General features: G+C 46.8%; 1 protein-coding gene across 3 annotated transcripts in view; it reads right to left on the reverse strand.

Moving 5' to 3' along the window:
• The window catches only part of MYO1B (myosin IB), a 114168-nt gene extending 108056 nt beyond the window's left edge, over nt 1-6112 (reverse strand). For all 3 annotated transcript variants that reach the window (XM_054829868.1, XM_054829867.1, XM_054829865.1), the window contains exon 1: nt 5970-6112. The gene's annotated coding sequence lies outside the window, so the exon portion shown is untranslated. The remainder of the gene's footprint in view (nt 1-5969) is intronic.
• Between the last annotated feature and the right edge of the window lie 349 nt (nt 6113-6461).

Raw genomic sequence — 6461 nt, forward strand, 5'->3', positions numbered from 1 at the left:
TTCTTCCTTCTGACCCTTCTCCAAGCACCTCTTGATGAGAAGGGAGAGCAGCTGGTATTCCTGCTGCAAGTTAGACATCCCAGGTATTCCTTCTTTCACATCTGAGCATGAGCCCCACTAGAAAAAGCTTTTTTTCTCCATGCTGGAACAAGAAGCTCTAGCAAAGGTACTTGGTGAACAGTTAACTGGTCCCTGGAGTCCCAGAAAAAATGGCACCTCTTCATCTCTCAGCCAGCATCAAGTCTCTCTATTAAGCTGCTTATTTGCTTCCCGCAGAGGAACAATGGAGAGGATTAATACCAACTTCACTCCCTTCAACAGCTCTCCTAAAAGCAGAACTCAGTTCTCATTACAGTGCCATCCAAAGAGTCCTTACGCAATAAGGACTTTAAGGATACCTCTTTGATCTAAAAAGACACCATTAACTGTCCTACAAATTGTTTTAACACAAATGCACTAAAATACAGAGAGTAGGTGCAACTTCCTTTGCTTGTGCTTCCCCAAGATACAGAATTCAACATCCAGTAGTTTCCTTGTTTCATGTCTGAGGTGCAGGTTTTTCAAAGGTCAGTGGAAAAGTTAAAGCACAGTCTCAGGACATTACATATACTCTATTGTACACAAAAACTGGTTACCTTAAAGTCAAGCCTTTAACAAAGATATTCAAACACCAGTGTGTTCCTGCAGACACGAGGAAGATCAGACTTCATAAAGAAAATGCATATAAAAAACCAGAAACATTTCAGGATGTGACTGCTCTGTACCTGTTTTTATTTCCCTTGTAGCAAGTCCTGCAGTTTAACTTATTCTTATTTCTAACTCAAAGTACCCCCACAGCAGCACTTTAGAGCACACAAACTATGAAAATTATGGAAAGTTACAGAAAAAGGAGCAGAGAGGAAAAAGCAAGAGAGCTCACATACAGACCATATTTGTGAGCCCAGGAAACTCGTACCAATGCTGACCAGGCTGTGGTCACAAACTTTTAAAAACTGCTTTCTGCTGACAGTAGGGAAAAATCAGTCTTTCCTTGTTGCCTGTATTTAGAAAATAAAGAAATCTACAGTAAGCAATTCTGATAGAACAGTACCCACCAACCCTTCTGTTACTCAGCATCTATTCCTCATAATTATCTCCTCTTTTTCTCCTTCCTATACATTTTTTATTTCTTCCTGCCATCTTTGCTTTTCATGGTCCTGTTGCCCAACACTGTAAGGATTTCTGCCAATATAAGACCCTCATAAGGACTGCTGCATCTACAAGAGAGGAAGAACAAGGCAAAGTTTATGAACATAATTAGTACACCCACACCACAGCAATTCAGAGGCAGCACTGCACAAAGTCAAGGACAAAGCAATTACCTAAAGCCCAAGATGCACCCACTTCCCACCCCTGCAAAGGAGAAAATCTTTGTGACAGTAAATGTTTCTCATCCTCTCTCCTTGGGACTCTGGATATTTGGATTCCTTATCTTGGGCCTTCAGCTGGTTTGCTGAAATGTTAAGGCTGGCTGCTTAGGCTATAGACCACCTCTTCATTGCTTTCACCCAAAGGCTCGAGCGTTGGCGTGCATGTACATACGTGTGCGTATGTGGTTTTAGTGGTTGGACTTGGTAGTGCTAGGTTAATGGTTGGTCTTGATGACCTTAAAGGTCTTTTCCAACCAAAATGATTCTATGATTCTATGTTTTCCACCGGAGAGAAAGGATGCTGCCCTTGCCTCTGGGGTCCATTACTGCTGCTATACTGTCTGCACAGAATGATTCCCCAACCAGTTTGCATCTGAGAAGGGGACTTCATAAGTTTACTTCATCTCTGAAACCCTAGTTTGAAACTTCAGTCTCTCTCATTGAAACATTTTCATCATCACAGTGACTTTGCTAGCGGAATTAAAACATATCAAGAAACGGACACAAGTTGACTTGCTGATACCATATGGGAAATTTCCCAGTTACAAGGAGTTTGGGAGAGATAAACTATTACGTGTCTGCATGGCTTTCACCAAAAGCTATGCCAGTAGCTCTTCACATGCAAAAAGACAATTTGGATGGTTCTAGCTCTGCAGCTGGATGATCCATTAGTTTAAAACCTTGAGCCTGCAGGAAACTCCAAAGACTCTACAGTTACTTAAATAAAGGTAAGCAAAAGGTGAAATAAACTGCTTGGGTTTACAAGTTTCTTCAAACACAGAGCAAAGGATCAAAAATGGCAGGAGTCACTGAAAATGGCCATGCATACCCCAAAAGCACACTCCAGCTCTACTGAAAGAGCAGCCTGTCACAGGCCAGGAGGGTCCCTGAGGATCAAGTCACAGATTTCACAGTTACCCACCTTCCAGATAGAGGATAAGATTGCAATAAGCATGATATGCCAGTGGCTTTGGAAGGATGGGGTACAGGCACCAGAGTTAGGTAAAGAAGTAGAGGCCACTTGGTTAGAGGAAAAAAAGCTTGGCAAGAGACGAAAGACAAAAATGATGATGAAGTGTGGCAAAGAGTTAGTGTCCCTACAGAGGTATGGAAGATGGGAACCCCAGAGACAGTTACAGAAAGACTTCCTTTATTTGCTCATTAAGCAGAGGTACTTCGCCTATTCAAAGGGAGAAACACCTACTACACTTCTTTCATATGTTTTTATATATGTGAAAGTACATGGAAAGGTTTTGAGAAACTCATCTTTCTCTTCCCCAAGGTGGAGTCCAACAGCAAAACCAGGAGATCCTGGTCTCCGCACTTGGTTCACACACCAAAATCTGGAGTCATAAAAACCGAAAGCGCAACACTTTCAACAATCTACAAGCAAAGCAGGGCACAACTGTAAAAGGTGAATGTTTTGAGAGTAATGCTCAAACCCATCAGGAAAGACTCACAAAAAGACCCTTGTTGTAGTTCCAGTATTCTGTTTAACAGCTACTTTACAGCATATGACAAAGAGTTGCAACCCTTTCCACTATCAATTCAGCGCAAAAGAAAAATCTTTACTTTTACTTTTTTTTTTTTTTTCATTCTAGGAACTACAAAAGAAAATAAAATTAATGTTATTCTTTACTGCCTCTTCATGACAAAGCATGCCTTGATGTTAGTTTATACATCAGAAATCAAGCTCTGGTTTCCTTCTTTTTGGAGGATATGAATGGAGAGGTTACATAAGGATGTAATAGGAGCTGTTACTTCCTTTCCCAGTTGAAGAGAAAAAGCTGTGGATCAGGTTACAGACTCAAGGGCTGGTCATCACTACTGCAGCCTTCCGAATTTTTTTGCCAGTAGTCCCCCAAACAGGAGAAGCTACTTAGATACTTTTTATTTCAAAGTAAGTCGGCTCTGAGAATTTAAAAGACTAAGTACACAGCTATTGGGGGGTGGGGGGGAAGCCTTTATTTTTGCCTTTCATCAAACTCAGGAAATTCCCAAAGCTTGACGCCTACAATCACTCAAGTCACCATTTTCCATTTTGGTTTGTTCTTCGTTAGCACAATAAAAAGGATAAATGAAATATAAGGTAAGATTTATAGGATGGTCTGACACGTGAGCTGCACTAAATAAGCTTAGCACACTGACAGAGCGCTTAACTCTGGCCGGTACGTTAGCATTTGTCCCAGCTCTGACCACACAGAGCAAGCAAGAGGGGAAACGCAGCGTCCAGATTGACCTGCACAAGCACTGAGCTGTTCTCCAAACTGTCCCACTTGCGCTTTCTTCACCTTCCTCTCCGATTCCCAAGCCGCTGCTGTTACTGCTGCCGAAGGAAGATGAGATCAGACTCCAACACGAGGAATTTCTGTTCCCACAGAGCTCAGAGAAAACGGATGATCTCAGAGAATCATGTGAAGCAAGTCCATGACACTTCCATGAGGCAGAGTATCTCCAGTATACTGCCAGCAGTTTCTTAAGAGCGCACAGTGGGAAAAATTAATGGCTTTGCTTATGTTTCCAATTTCTCTCTCCCACTTCCTCCTCTCTTTTGCCAGACTTTTATTTTCCCTTCCCCCAGAAGCACTAGTAGGCTTGCAATGTACATTTGCCCTTCTAAAGGGAATTACATCAAGTCTTGCACAACGTTTGAAAGGGCTAATGCACATAGCTAAATTAAACTACCATCCCCTGGCATCCTTTCCTCACGGAGTTCCTCCCCACAGATGTGATTTAACAAGGTCTCTTACAAAAAAAAAAAAGGAAAGAAAAAAAGGCAAGTTTCTGTGATCTGAGATGCTTTCATGAGTTCTATCACCTTTGCCTTGTGGAGCACTCAGTCTTTGTGGTGCCCATATGGAGCCAGAAGCTTTTAAGATGTTCATCAAATACACCACCTAACACCACAGAGGTGTTTTCAGAAACATCTTCTTTGCTTACGGACAGGGGGGGACTTGGGGTAACCTAACATGCCAGTAATTGCTACATGATGGTGAACACCGACATGAGCGGTGATCACTGTATGTTACTCTGCGAATAATAGGAATGCTGCAACTATTACACCTTCACACAGAATCAAGCCAGAGGCAGCACGTTGCATTAAGAACTAAATTAAAGACATTCTTAAACTCAGGCCCGGGACAACTGGAAATAAAAACACATGAAGAGAAGAACATCGTTACCTTTAATATGTTTAAAAGCAGCCAAGCACTGAACTCGACTTTAACAGATGGGTCGGAGCTATTTCTGTTCCCTAACACTGTGCACTTTTGGGGAAAGCCTTGTTTTTGACACAGGGCTTGACAAAGTGATGATTCATCCAGGGAAGGATGGGCAGCTTGTTGCCAGCCTTAATTCACAATTAACAATAGAACAGCCGGATATGGGAAACTCACGATTCAACACAAAAATTGCAGAGTCAGCCATTTTACCTGACCTTTACATTTTCCAGTGGTAATTTCTAATCTGGACGTATTTTAAATAGTTTCTCCAATGTACATTTTAAGAGTAGTTAGCTTTTATTTCGTTACTGTTTGTCCTTTAGGATAGTGGTCCTAATTAAATACAAAGCAATTGACTTAATCACATCGTCTGAAATTGCAAAGGTTTAAAATTACTCGAAAAAGCAAATGGCATGCATGCACACAGACAGATGTGCATATAGGGACTGCGGGCAAGACAAGTGAGCACTGCGCCTATGCACTTGGTGGCCGTACTGCCAGCCCCACTCGCTGCAGGCCCTGCTAGGATGGCCATTGTTTTGCACAGGGGAATCTGGCCACTCCGAGGAACAAAGGGATGCCCTTCCCAAAACACAGCAGCAGCAGATGTCCTACACCGTATCCCGACAGCCTCGGCCTCAGTAGGCGCAGACAGACGGTCTTAGTAAGGAGGCTTCATGAAGCCGTGCCCTCAGGCAAGCTCTTTGGGACGACGACCCTGCCCTGGACCGTCCCTAAGTCTCTTCTCCAAAAGTTACCCAATGGCAGAATTCATCATCCCGCTCCAACTTACCGACACTCTTCCCACGGTCCTCCTCTCTCCTCATACCCAAGCCCGCTCTTTTGAATTAAGCAAAGCCGCGCACACAGGGTAATTATTTTAGACAAGAAGAAACAGATGCCACAGTCTCTCTCCAGAAAAAGCACACACACACACACATTCTTATTCTACAGGGTAAGATCCGGACCATCTCTGCGTGTGTGCACGCCAGCATTCATGCCTAAATTAAGCCGCCTAAAGCCCACAACCATCCACCAGATGCTAACGAACGCCACAACGCCTGTAAATCGTCCCAAAGACGCAGTTTTGTCCCGGGAACGGACGCCCAGGGTTTCCGTGCTCGGCACCCAGACCCCGGCACCGCCACCCCCTCCTCGCAAAGGACCCGGCGCCGAACCCCCCAATACGCCAACCCCCTGCAGCACTGACCCCATCGCCGCGGGGTGCGCGGCGAGTCCTATCCCATCCCGTCCCTCCGGGGCGCAGCGCTCCGCGCCCCGCCGCCGCCCCCCGGTCCCGCACAACAAAGGGCAGAGGGGATCCCGGGGGGAGCCGTACCTCTGCCGCCGAAGGGCGCTGCCCGCCGTCCCGCGGCAGCTCGACGCCTCCCGCCCCGAGCCGGCAGCGGACGCTGCCCAGCCGAAGCCGCGGCGGAGCGGAGCGGGGCGCACCCCGGCCCCTCCCCGCCTGCGAGGGGCGGAGGCGCCGCCGCCCGCCGGCCCCCGGTAGCGCCCGCCCGCCCGGCCGGCCTCGCAGCGCCGCCCGGCGGGCATCGCTCCCCGCGCCGGGGGGCTCCCCGGCTCGCCCCGGAGCCCCGCCGCAGCCTCCCTCCGGCTGCATCCAGCCCCCCCACCCTCCCGCCTCGCCCTGTGCAACGGCGGGCCCCCCGAATGAGCCCGCGGGGGCTGAGCAGCGGCAGGTGCTCCGAGCAGGAATCCTCCTCACCTGATCTCCCCCGTGTGCTGCAAGGGAGGGGGGGACTTCCACCCGTCCTGTTGTTTGAGGCATACAAGTCCCACAACACTGTAAAGCATCTACAGTTCTCCAGTT

Source organism: Grus americana, chromosome 6, assembly GCF_028858705.1.
Source record: "Grus americana isolate bGruAme1 chromosome 6, bGruAme1.mat, whole genome shotgun sequence".
Classification (NCBI taxonomy): Eukaryota; Metazoa; Chordata; class Aves; order Gruiformes; family Gruidae; genus Grus; species Grus americana.